This window comes from Aythya marila (assembly GCF_965140915.1).
Source record: "Aythya marila genome assembly, chromosome: 5".
Lineage (NCBI taxonomy): Eukaryota > Metazoa > Chordata > Aves > Anseriformes > Anatidae > Aythya > Aythya marila.
The window spans coordinates 54,290,780-54,304,959 of NC_139046.1; positions in this window are offsets into that span (position 1 = coordinate 54,290,780).

The following is a 14,180-nucleotide window of genomic DNA, read 5'->3' on the forward strand; positions in this document are numbered from 1 at the left end:
TGCTGGACAGCTTCCCTTCTCCTTGCTCCTTTTGTTCTGAATGGTTGAACGTGCAGTTTATTCCTAAGAGACGCAAAAAATTGCATACAAATGTATGCTTTGATTCAGCAACTGGCACTACACGGACTGCTTGATTTGTATGCCTAGCAGGAACAGGATGCAGATGCAAGTCAGGTATGGACAAAGGGTCAGTACAGGTTTGGGCCTTTAGAACTTATGAATTAGTTCTGGTAGCTAATGGAGAACTGCTAAAGCAAGCTAAAACACACAACTGATTCAGCCTGTGATGCACCTGTAGGGTGATATCAAGAAAGTAATACAGATATCCACAATTCCAAGTCAGTGGTCAGATGCATGAAGTAATATGAAACAGTATTATCATTCTTGCTTAAGCTGTGTGCAACATAATATCAAATGTGGAGCTCAAATCAGGAGAGCAGAATTCGTGTGTTATGAATGCTTGGTGCATGTTAACTAGATGACAACATGCATTTATGTTTAGATCCCCTAACACTGGGAAGAGACAGAAGATAACGGAAAAACGTGAAAATCTGGAGATTTACAGTGGAATTCGCTTGCTGTTGTAAACAAGTAGGATATAAATGTAGGTGTTTCGGGTCATAACCCATCAGCTATGTGATTGCTGTAGATCTTTTTATTGGTGTTTTCTGATTAATATAGGTCAATCATAGTCACTTCGTGTTTTTCTGCAGTTACTATTGAACTTGAATAGTTATAGTAGTGTTTTAGTGTTCAAGTATTTTCTTTAAAATAAAAATCTTGGTAACATTTGATAAAAATTAAAAAAAATGTTGCTAAGCATTTCTAACTTCAGTTCTAACTTCTACATTTCTCTGCAGAATCAAAAGGTGACTGACAACTACTTCGTTGTAAATGGAAAGGCAGGCCTGGCATTTTAAACACGTGTAAAACAATCTCAAATGCTCTTAGGAGAGGTGGAAAGCTCTTGTACATTTGTCTATCTGCTCTTTTTAGATAGTGTATATGAAATAGTACATATTTTATACTTCAAACTAAACCATGTAGTTTATCTACGATTTTTTTTTTCTCAAACTTAAAAAGATATTCTGATTTGGCTGTAGGTTTACTTCATGTACTTGTGTTTAAAAAAAAAAAAAAAAAAAAAAAAGGCAGGCAAAACATTGCCAGTGGTAAAGAAGGTCAGGGTAATTTCCCAGACAAAATCTTTAGCTGCTCAACATGCAATGTCTGCAACTGGTGAGCGTTTTTGCCATTGTTGTAAGTAATAGATTAGTTTTAACATCCCAGGAGAATAGCTTGGTATTTTAAGCAAGATGCCTTAAAAATGAATCATTACTGATATTTAATGATTAGTTTGCAAGTTAATAACTCAAAAAATGCTGTAGGCTATTTCAGCTAGCAAATTGATAGACACAGACATGGAAGAAAAAGTTACCCGATTGAAATGTCTTTAACCCACAATTATTTCTATGCTTGCTCTAATGAATGGGAAATCGTTTGGAAAAAATGCTTGTTTGGCTATAAATAACAGATATAATTTTTATTTTGTTAGGAAAGTATGGTTTTGTCATGCTTGTGTAATGAACTCCAGGAGTCCTGAAGAACCTTGAAAGTGCATAAGTTTTTTTTTTAAAACCAATCCAACAGCTAACCTTTTTCCCCAAAAAAATACTCAAGTATCAATCTTTTTTTCATGCTTATGTAGTTTACATTATACTTAGCCCAAGGTCACAGGTGTTAAATTGCCTGGCGAATCTTCAAAGTTCTTCTAATATTCAGATGAAAATGAAGGTTGGGGTCCATTGTCCTGCTCGCACATTTGTGTCCTGAAATCTTTGTTTATGTACTTGCATATAAATGACTCCATCTGAAAAGACTAGATGCTCACAATCTCATTTCTTACGTAGATGTCAAGCTACATTTTTCCCCCTTTTTGCGATCTGTTGTTGATTTCATCTTTCCTGCTTTCTGCAGTGCTTTTAAATGTTTATTTAACTAAGCTATAAAGCTCTGTTTGTGTTTCTACCCATCCGAGAGCAGGTGAGCAAGAAAGACAAACTTGGAAGCTCCTGGTTTTTCATTACTGAACGTCTCTTGTGTGCGCATCATGCTGGGGTTGCTAATAGGATTTTTCCATGTGCACCTTAGTTTGATCTTCTAAATTCTGTTCTATGGGGTGTGCTGTAATGAGATAGATCCAGCTTCTGTGATCCAAATAAAAGCAAACCCTCAACTACAAATAGATAATGCTCTACAGAGGATTCAGAAAGCTGATTAGGGAGATATATCTGCTAACTAAAGAAGGTAGGCTGCTAGTTTTTAACTTCTCTTCCAAGGAGTTTTCTCTGCCATCGATTTAGTAGTGCCTGAAGTTCCCTTTAGTAATGACTGAACATTTTCTCTCCCTTGTTGAAATTATTTGAGGAAAAAAAATCCTGAGTGGTGCATCTTTAAAGTGTAGTGGGATGTCACAACCTACCTATGACTTACTTTCTCAAATAAGTAGAATGAGCCCACAGCGATACTGGAAGGGAAGTAAGGACAAGTTGAAATTTAAGGCTTGTTGGAAGGTTGAAGTGATGACAAGTTGATTTTTAGATACCAGATTCTGTATGAAATTTGTTCTTGCTTCTGTAATGTTGATTGATTACGTAGTAACGGGATTTAAGGGTTTTCAAGAGCAACCAAAAGTACGTTAAAATCCTGTGCACATTTCCTGATATACCCGCTTCGAAAGAGATGTCAAATGATTTTGTTCTATTCTGTTTATCCAGGCATTAACAGGTGCTAACATTAGTGAAAACCTGACATTCAGTTCTAAGACAAATACTGTGTTACATGAGAAGACAAGGGAAAATGCTGGGAATAGCTAACACTTAATGTTATGACCATGGCAGAAAATGTGCAAAAGAGCTTATGTGAATTAAAAGGTTTAAAAAGCAGTCAGTTTGAGTTAGGTTTATGTACTTGGACTGGAAAGCAATCTGAACATGGTTCAGTTTCCAGGTTCAATAAAAGAATCGAAATATTTCCTATTTGATGTATTATTTGATGTTGTGTAAAATTCGTAGGAAGGTTATTGACTGTTAAAAGCAGTGGTTTTTAATGGCATTGTTTATCAGCAAAGACAGAAGAGGCCAGGAGCATGCACGTACTGTTTATATGGAGATAACGTTTCGTTAATGGAATATTTCAGAAGATTTGCATATGGAGAAAGCTCATGCTTATGAGCTTTATATGGAGCTTTCTCCATATGCAAATCTGTAAGTAGTAGTCTGTTCCTTGATGCGTACCACCTGGTTCAGAATTTTTATTTGCTTTGCTACCACTCATGTATTGAGACAGAAACAAACTTGGCTTATATCCCATTCTGAAAGGCAAGCGTTACTCTGCTTCCTTGACTTACTAATGCCTCTAGCTTCCAGTACTCTCTGGACTCCACCAAATAAATGAAGAAGACTCACCCAATGAAAAAATTGTCCCACGTAACAATCAACTTAGAGTTTTATAACGTTTCTATCACTGTTTATGTAACAACTAGCCAAACAAAAATAAAGGACTCTTAATGACAGCAATAACAAATTAAAGAGGAATAAAGCTTACTCAACACGTTAATTCTATTTTCCACTTGGGTACTACTCAAAACAGCAGTGGAAAAAGAGCGATAGCAAATAACGTCCCATGGAAAACAAACAAACTAAAGTCATCTTTTCACAAGCGATAGCAACAACCCAAATAAAATAATTCTCCTTGGATTCAATTGGCAGATGCTAAAAAATCCTGTTTTACATGGTAGTTGAGAGGCTTTTCTGATTTGTGATTTTTTTTTTTTTCTCTTCCAAAGGAAGCTAGGCAGAACTGGGGATGCCCATTTTCATTTTTCTTAGCATTCTTGCATTTTGATATGGGTTACAACATGAAGGAAATAAGGGACAGATTTCTCCAAAGGGGCTCACATTATATGGGAGAGATCACACCTTTACACTATAGTAACACACAACAAATAAAAAGGAACAGTGAAATGGGCAATTAAAATACTCGAAAGGTTGCCTGCATTTCTAGTGGTGAAAACACATTTCAGGTATAACGCACCATTAGGAGAAAGCAATTTGTGCTACGTAAGCTCACTCTAGGCTTAAAACTGTATGCACTTTAGCAGGTGGTTTTCACACCATAAAAATATTCCATGACCTACTAATATGTGAAACCAACTAAATAAATCTGTAAAATAGGGAAACTTCATTTAATTATGTCTAAATGAATTAATACAAATCTGCACCCTCTCCTTAGTACTATCACTCTTTACTACTGCTTTTTGCAGTAGTTTTCATTACAAAATCAGTTTTACTGTGAACTAACTTTATTGCCTTGTATTTCCCTGAGTGTTGCGGCCTGTCTGGATGAAAGGAGTTCTAGGTTGGCAGGAGAGAAAGAAAGGTCAGCTGGTAGGAGGCACGCTGAATCTACAGGCCCTGGGTGTCACGTACCATAAAGGGTTCCCTCGAAGCAGTGTTGCTCCCATTTGGATAATGATGGCTCAGGTAATTAAGCCTGCAATGCAAGTAGGATTCAGTAAGTAGAATTGAACTTTGATTAAACCTTCTGATGGGTTATGCAAAGAGAAGAGCACTGCAGAGAGGGAATTTCCTAATAATATTGACTTCTGTCACAGCACTGGACATTGGTGAAACCAAGTCTACTCAGCTGGAAAATTGGATGTGAGGAGAAGGACTTCTCTGTAACTCACATGTTACAGTGGCACTACGCTTGTCTGGTTGTAAATCAATATGAAGTCCTACATTGAGAACAGAAGGCAGTAGGAAACACTCATGTTGATGTGTGTGTTGCTATTAATTTTGGAAGCTCCGTGTGTTTATAGCATTTACAGCTATTTTATCTACTTGGACCCTAACATATTTGTAACTTAAACAACAATAGATACCATGCAGTGTCCCCAGAGAGAGAAGCAGTGCTCTGGTAATCGATTTGAATGTAATTTTGACCACATTCGTGGCATCAGATGACAATGGCATTAGGCTGTGCAACCTAGTTGGGGATCAGTTACCCCCCTCTTTTTTTTTTCTTCTGTCACCTAGAGAAGACCAACATCTCTTGGGAGTGGCAGCAAAGGGCAGCAGGGAACACTCCCATCCGAAGAAAATGGAAGGCAAATGGTTTCATGCAAATATGTACATGCCAGGAAAGGTTAATGCTGTCAAAAGGCGAGAATGTTGAGGAAAAGAGTCAAGCTCTTCAACTAGGAAACCCTTCAGCTGTGATCTAAAATTTCTGAAATGCTTAGTGATTTTATTTTCCTTTTTATTGCTCCCCTGAAACTTTTTTTTTTCCCCCCAAGAGTTTGTCTTTCTGATGAAAAGCCTAAATGAGAGCTCCTTGGTAGTGTCTTAAGTGAAAGAGAACCATTAGTCTCTTTTGAGAACCAAGGTCATGAATTTTCAGCATTTTTGGACACTTCTCTGATATTCCTGCAGGGGTGACAATAGGTTGCTGTTGTTATGAAGCTGCCAACATCTTGAGAGAGACAGAGAGAATATGGTGAGACATCACATGAAAATTCTGGGGTAAAATATAGATTTTAATTCCTGTATGTATGTTAGGAAGGGAAGCCTTTATTTTTATAGACCAATAGTTTAAGATGGTTTTGTCTGAAAGAGACTTTCTGAATATTTCTTCATAGCAACCTGGTCTGTGTTTTACTCCTTAAAAGATGCCATACTTTTTCTCATCGTCCTGTATTTAAAAAACAAACAAAACAAAAACAGGCAGGATGATAGGTGATGTAATGGCTGTATTGAAGTCTGAATTTTTCATGGGTTTTACAGTGCATTTCAGTCAACTCCTTGAGTTAAAAACTGGATGCAATATCTGGCTAAAGAATAAATTATGAAGTTAGGGTGGTTCAGAACTTTGTTTCTCACACACAAGTATTTTTTTAAATCAGATGTTTCATGCCTGATTTAGTCAGCCATATGACAGTTAATTACACCTGAAGCAATTGAGACATTATTGAAGAAAGAGAGCTGTCAACAGAAAAGCCTTACTAAAATCAACCCTAAGACCATCCTGCAGTCAGCTTTTGTATGTACTGTTTGAAACCCTTACTTCAGTCAGTGGAATAAGCAAGCAATGGCTGAGCTATTATGACCATCTTAGTGTTTCTCTGTGAAAGCGAAGGTCTGTTATGACTGTCTTAGTGTTTCTCCTCTGAAAAGGCTGGTTAAAGGCGATTGGTTAAGGCAATAAACTTACTGAGGAGTTCAACAGGGTTTTAGTAAAATATTACTCTTTCATATGCCTGCCAGAACATTGCTGGTTTTCCTGAATTCTACTACAGTTCCTCTGGGACCACTATGTGCTTGAATGTTTTCAATAACTTGACATGTTTGTACATCTGGTTATATAGCACTGCAAACAAAATGGAAGTCCTACTCATTTAAGTTTGCAGATGACACCAAGTTAGGTGCGTGTGTCGATCTGCTTGAGGGTAGGAAAGCTCTGCAGGAGGATCTGGATAGGCTGCACCGATGGGCTGAGGTCAACTGCATGAAGTTCAACAAGGCCAAGTGCCAGGTCCTGCACCTGGGGCGCAATAACCCCAAGCAGAGCTACAGGCTGGGAGATGAGTGGTTGGAGAGCTGCCAGGCAGAGAAGGACCTGAGAGTGATGGTGGATAGTCGGCTGAATATGAGCCAGCAGTGTGCTCAGGTGGCCAAGAAGGCCAACGGCATCCTGGCTTGTATCAGAAACAGTGTGACCAGCAAGGCTAGGGAGGTGATCGTCCCCCTGTACTCAGCTCTGGTGAGGCCGCACCTCGAGTACTGTGTTCAGTTTTGGGCCCCTCGCTACAAGAAGGACATAGAGGTGCTTGAGCGGGTACAGAGAAGGGCGACGAAGCTGGTGAGGGGCCTGGAGAACAAGTCCTACGAGGAGCAGCTGAGGGAGCTGGGCTTGTTCAGCCTGGAGAAGAGAAGGCTCAGGGGCGACCTTATTGCTCTCTATAGGTACCTCAAGGGAGGCTGTAGCGAGGTGGGGGTTGGCCTGTTCTCCCACGTGCCTGGTGACAGGACGAGGGGGAAAGGGCTTAAGTTGAGCCAGGGGAGTTTTAGGTTAGATGTTAGGAAGAACTTCTTCACTGAAAGGGTTGTGAGGCACTGGAACAGGCTGCCCAGGGAAGTGGTGGAGTCACCATCCCTGGAAGTCTTCAAAAGACGTTTAGATCTAGAGCTTAGGGAAATGGTTTAGTGGGGACTGTTAGCGTTAGGTCAGAGGTTGGACTCAATGATCTTGAGGTCTCTTCCAACCTAGAAAATTCTGTGATTCTGTGATTAGTCAATATGCCCAACTAATACATTACTAGTACTGTGACCTGCAATGGCTTACTGAAAACAAGGTTTAATCTGTTTTTCAGCAGATTCAGTTATTGCCAGCTGTGTTTTTAAAGCATTGGAGTTTATGGATCTTCTGGAAGAGGACAACTACGTATTTTCAAATTATCTTCCCCATCTGTATTCTCTCTCTTTGGTGTGTGTAGCTTTCATTATCTAGGGGATAAGAAGAGGTGGTCTGTAGTCACATGGATCCTTTGATTGGACATTTATTCTGTATTAGACAATACTTAACCCATCTGTTTGAAAACATGGTGGAAGTAATGTTATCTTGTTCCCCTTTCTTGGTTGCTGAATTCTGAATAGGAATCAAGCTCAATGTACTGGATTTTCAGGACAGCAGGGCGGAATGATGAGGGTGGCAGGCAGGCACCCTGCTGCTGCAATACTGCTGGGATCAGAAACTGAGCCTCAGCAATGGTGGGAAGCCAAGAATCTTTCAGTCCATACAGGGGGCCATGTTAAATTCATTACTGCCAAGGCTAATCTGCAAAGAAATGCTTTGTTCAAGATAATGAAGGAGTTGAGATTGGACTTTAGGGTAATTGTTCTCTTGAAAGAAAAAGGGGAGTAGATTCAAACCCTACTGCTGGATCTAAGCATCTTCCCTTTTAGAATTAATTACGTATTACAGCAGAACTTCAAGCTGTTCAGGAGCTTCTCAGCACATAAAATTCACTTCGGAAATGTTCTATGGTAGATCCCTCTGCTCTGTGACTATGATGAAGAAATGTGTGAGAACGTTATAATAATTTAGCTGAATTTTTAGTGACATATCAATTTCAGTACTTGAACTTTAGTTGTGGTTTGAGCATTGAGCTCAGACCAAGAGACAGTACCTGATGTGAATTTTAAGTGTCTAGTGCACTGCAGAAATATTTGAAAACATCTGTAGAGTGGAATTATGGTGAGATGGACTGGAATAGGCAATTGCACAGTTTAGCACTTGGGTTTCTGTGCCAGGTGGGGGTAAGCTGTCTTATGTGGCTTGTGCAAAAGCCTAGTCCAGAGGCATAAAATCTTGATTGCTGATGGACAGAGTTATCTAATAAAACAACAGTCAGAATTTACTCATAGGTTTGCACATCACTCCTCATCCATATATTTGAACTCCAAGACGGTAAAAAGATATTTCGTTGTAAGAATATCATGAAATGGAAAAGGCCACAAAAACATATTAATCGGCCAACAGGAACAGTGGTAAGTAAAGCCAGTTCTTGAGTGTTGGGATTGTATAGGGTGATGAAACGATGGCCGGGTGTGGGGGACTAGGTAGATACATTGCATGCATTTGCGCATAAAATATTTTGAGTAGACAGTCTCCTTCCAGAGTGCCTCACCTTTACCTGCTTCTTCCTCCTTTCCCTGGATGAAAATCCAGATGGCGTTAGTCAAATGCAATTTACATTCTTTCTAGAACTGAAGCTGAATTAAAGAAAGGGATGCATAAGCCTAGCCTGTAACAAGAGCATAGATGGTATAGGAGGCAATAAAACATCTTGCTGGAACTTTATACAGCAATTATTTCAACTTAGAACTCAATGTGGTTTAACAAAATGTCACCAGATCCTATTACATTTTCCTGTACTTCACAGATGCCTGTACAAGTAGAATTTTTTTTTTCTTCTTTTTACTCCCTACCAACCTCTTGCAGAGTACAGGGAGAAGCTATTTTTCATGATCAGTAGCATGGAAACAGAAGAGAGAGTATGAGCCATCAGCTGGTGGAGGGTTTCTACAGGGAGTTAAGCATGAATATGATGAAAGGCCAGCTGTAGATTGTACAGATGACACGTGATCGTTGTAGTGCACTGTCTGGATGGGAGTTTGCAATAGCTTGCTTTCCACTAGTTGTGTGAGATTTGAAAGGGGTGTAAAAACTTGTCATAGGTGTTAATAGTATTGGCTTCACATGCAAGCTCTCTGTGCTCAACTTCTGGTGGTAATCACAACAAAAGTAAACACAGAGTGTGCATGTATCTCTCTTTGTTGCCATATGTCAGGTCTGCTTGCCTCTCGTGCAAGATCTGGGGTTTGTAGCAGTTCTCGATGACCTTGCTAGGTTAAAAATGAGATGAGATTATGGGCGCCCTGTTTGAACACTGATGGCTCTGGTAGCTGATTTGAACTGTTGAGCTGTTGTTAGTTTGCAGAACGTCTCTGAATATGGAACAGTGCCATCTTGCACATCTTTTTCTATTTCGCCCTGGACTTCATGTTCATTCCTAGCCTGTAGGCTGCTTTGTGTTCTTTGTTTTCCTCTGTGTCTGACACATGCTCCCAAACAGTGTTTCTGTCTCGGTCAAAATTGTATTAAAGTGTGTGCTTCTATGCTCCTTCACTTTCTCTGAGGTTCTTTGTTTTTCCTCAGCATCAGGGCTATGTGGTATCTGTAATTTGCCTCTGTCTGCTACAGACCAAGCAAACTTGTTTTCTTTGTCTGAAATGAGTCCACTAATAATTGTCAGTCCCAGCGAGAAGCTGGAGGAGGGAACGTCTGGTCAAGTTCGGTGAAATTCTCCAGGTTAGTCACCAGACATCAAAATCAATTTCATTTGTCTGTCTAAATGTTACTGCTTGAAGTTGAGTAATAATGTGTTATTTGAGGATGAGCAAATTGGGTAGAAAGAGGCAGGAGCCTTCCTCTAGATCAGAGGTCTGTTTTGTTACTGCTCCTATAAAGTACTGACTACTGCCCTGAAAAATTTCCTCTGACATAGGAGAGATGAGAATACAGACAGTGAAGTAATTGGTTTGTCCGGGTGGATATATTGCATACATTTGTTCAGGCATAAACCATCTCTAGTTGTTGACCAAACAGCTCATCATACCCTAGTTTGAGCATCCCCGTAGCCATTTCCTATTCAGTGATGGAAATGGTGACAGCGCAAAAGACTCAGCCCGCCTCTATCTCCTCACCTGGCCAAATCCTCCATGTAGCCTGAGGTGGCTGAACTAGCACTCCCTGACAGAAAAAGCAAATGTCTCCACTGCCAACAAGTCTCTTCCAAGTATGACTAAATGCATAGTTTCTATCAGTTTGCCCTGCTGCATTTAAGAGGAGTGGGGGGGTGGAATGTATTTATGAGCATAGGAAAGTTTATTGCCACAGTGCAAGAGATGCAGGTATGTGAATTATAGGTTATCCTCTGATTTTTTGATCAACTTGAAGAGAATAGAGGGGTTAGAATAAAAGCAGCAGAGCAAATGATCTTAAGCAAAAAATGGAAAGTGAGGAGAAAAAAAAATAAAATTATTCATAGTATCGCTCAATGAACCACTGTAATTGAAACCTGTCATCCAAAAAAAATGCAATTCTGCAGTAAGGATATCTGGAGATGCTAAGATTTAGCAAATGTCCTTCCTTACAAGGCAAGAAGTAACAAGAGCAAACTTCTGTATCTCATACTGACTCATGTCAGCAACCTTACTGTGGATGCCATAGGCCCAGTATACAATGCTAAATGTGTTCTAATGTGGAAAATGTCAAGTGCCTAAGAGTGCCCCTTTCACAATGGTCAGAAGTCTGTGACCATATTCCACCAGCTATGCCTGAGCTGGTAGGCCAGGCATTGCAGAAAATGACTGCAAAATGCAAAAACATTGCTTTGCCAAAGCTTGTGGAGATAGGCTTGTTGTCAGGATCTCTTCAGTCCTTTCTATCTAGGACAAAGCTTCCAGTTTCAGCCTGACAAAAATCTGAGACCTCAGCATGAGGAAGCACTGGTTGTTGTGGTGCTAGTTCTTACTTATTTGAATCGGTTTCTTTTGCCCTAATGCCACTTGACTGGCTTGGCAATTGAAGACAACAAGCAGGGGCAGACAGAAAGCTACTCTTTGATGGCTAAGGTCTAATTTCCAATATGACAATTTCTCCATTAACTTCTAGTACATTTCTATGTTTAACTCTGCCTTAAAGCTCTAGAATATTGCTGACTTCATGACAGGTTGATCTGGGCTGCTGTTACTTTGGACGAACTTGAAGTTTTTTTGTCTTATGTTTTGCACTCAAGATGACTTATAGCCTGATCTTGGGATCTGTACAGAATTGGCTGGTGGAATACCTTTTTCTTTTTTTTTTTCCTGCAACTCTGAGTAATCAGATTGTGTTGATTCTGATTGTTTTCTAATAATGCCCAGTTATTTTTGGACTTGGTGTTAATCTCTGATGTCAGTGTGAAATGCTACAGTGAAGGGAGAATGCCAATAAAGCCAGGTCAGCTGATGTTCTGTGCAAAGGACAAGAAATAAATGAAGAGACAAGTTTGAAGGGGAACATTTAATGCCAATGTGTTAAAAATGCTGAATTTTTGAGGAAGGTTTTCTTGCAGTGTGATGCAGTTCAGAAAGCATATTGTGGGTTAACCATTGCACAGTGGCCTCAGGACACAGTCATGTTGCAGTGTTATATATCTGGAGATTATATGATTATGTAATAAGGAGTGATTAGTAAACATTTTTTTATACCAATTTTTCTTTCAGTTAAGGATGGACAGAAGGGGGCTTGGGGGATGTATGGGAAGGAGTAAACTTAATTTGTTAAACTTGTGAAACATTATCCTAGCTGCCAGTATAACAATACTTTATACTCATGCATTTGCCTACAAACCATAAGATGAGTAATACCTTTAAAAATTATTTACATAAATGTTATTTCCTTTTTTTTTTTTTTTTCTCTTTTCACCAAGACTGTTTGCCTCTGTACTGAGAGTTCACACAAGAGGGCATTTGAATCTTACTTGGTACCTAAGTGATACCACGTTCAATCAGTTCAAGGCTTCTGGCAGAGCTGAACTCCAGATGCACATTGCCCTTAGTAGGTTCTTCCCTTCTCCAGTCTCATCAATGGGCTGACTGTACTTGTCATGTTTTGTCTGCTTCTTGAGGTGACGAAGAAAAATTGTGGTATTTAGCTATATTTTGTTAAGTTATGTGATATGATGTGAAAACATGCTTTGAGTGTCCTAGATAGGTGTGCCGTTATTTGGAGAGGGTAAAGTGAAAGTAAATGAAAAGGGCGTGTGAGAGAAACTGGCTATTGAAATACCTCTGGTGATCTTTTTTCACGTCTTACTGACAAGCGTAGGAGTGAACTTGGAAGCATAATAAGAAAATAGTCTTGATGCTGAAGTCTGGCTTCAATTTCCATGGTTCTAGATAGTGGATCACCTTGAAATTTTGATATGACTGTGGCATTAGGTATATGCGGAGCTCAGCGTTGAAGCTGTCTGCAATTCCAGAAGATAACCATAGGAATTAGCTAAGTAATCATTTAAACAATGAATCTCATACCTTAGGAAAGCACTGTCATCCTAATTACTCTGATATTCATGCCCAAGAGAATACTTAAACCTGATTTCTATGTGTAGACTGGTAGAAGCTTGCCTTTTTTTTTTTTTTTTTTTTTTTTTCCCCCCTAGCTATTTTAAAGCAATTAAATGTCTTTGTTTTAAGTCCAGTACTCTACACTGAATGCACAGGTTGTCTTAGGGAGTAAATTGAAACTTAATTTTTTGTTGCCAGTATTGTTGTTGTCTGCTAAGAATTAAAGTTGAAGGCATGCTGCAGTCCGAGGCTGGTTCAGCACGACCAGAAAAACAGCATGGTTATAGATCATAGGTCTGCTTTTAGTGAAGTGCAGACACGATGGGATTACGTAGCTTTGACTAACAGCCGAGAAGCCGTTGAAAAACAGCCACATGTGTACAAGCTGTAAGCCAGATTCTCTGCTGTGATGCCAGCCCCTTTGAGCCATCTGACAGTGTAATGAAGCTGAAAAGTGGCTATGTAATATATCCCTATCTTCCATTCCTCAACCACGGGGTAGTTCCCAGCTGCCACAGTGTTGGCATACCCGACTCTTTCTCACCCAAGGCTTACTAAAGGGGCTCTGTCTGGACTTAGACTGAGAGCCTACTAAGCAGGATGTGATTAGGTGAAGCATTTCTACCAATATATTCCCACAGAGCTGCTCCAAGTACAGTGGTGGGACTGGTAGGTTTCAGGACAGGGAGTCGTTACTACGTCTGCCTAATGGATGTCCTGGTGACGGTAGCTGTAGCTGAAAACCTGTTCCTAACTCGTACTCTTCAAAATGAAGGAAAGCTACATTCAACCTAAGACCCTGACAGTTTACTGCTCCTGTGAACTGCTCTTCCAAACTACTCACTGACGGAGATTTACATCCCAACATCGAGTTGACTGATCAACAGTGTGAACAGATGGGTTTCTTCATTTGGCACTCTATAGGAAGAAGTGTAGGATTTTGTATTTCATGCTGACAGAGGGATCACGGTTCAGTCATTATCTCTGTATAACAATCACCGTGATCCAATTTGCGATAAATTGGGGGATTTCCCCTTTCACAGTGAAAGAGGAAAAAGTGATTGAGAAGCACTCAACCAAGCAGCTCCTATGAGAGAGCACAGGAAAATTTAAGGCTTTTTTTTCCCAGTCAGAAGTCAAAAGGATCCAAATGATGAACACAACGTGTCATGAAGAAAACTGAAGCATTTACATTTCTATGTTGAGCGTTTTCTGAAAATGGGACCCTGCAGTCAGTGTTGTGAGATAGCCTCATGGAGGTGCATGCTACTTTTTTTGTTCTTACTGTGTTGGACTCAACAGTCAAAAGTGATTAAGACACTGAGTGAAAGGTGATAAAATGGATGCTGTCTGCTAGGATCTGGTTTATTCTCCACGTGATGGTTATGGTGTCTTCCCAGGGGCATCTGACTAGAAAATCAACATAATCTCATTTTTAGGGAAAAA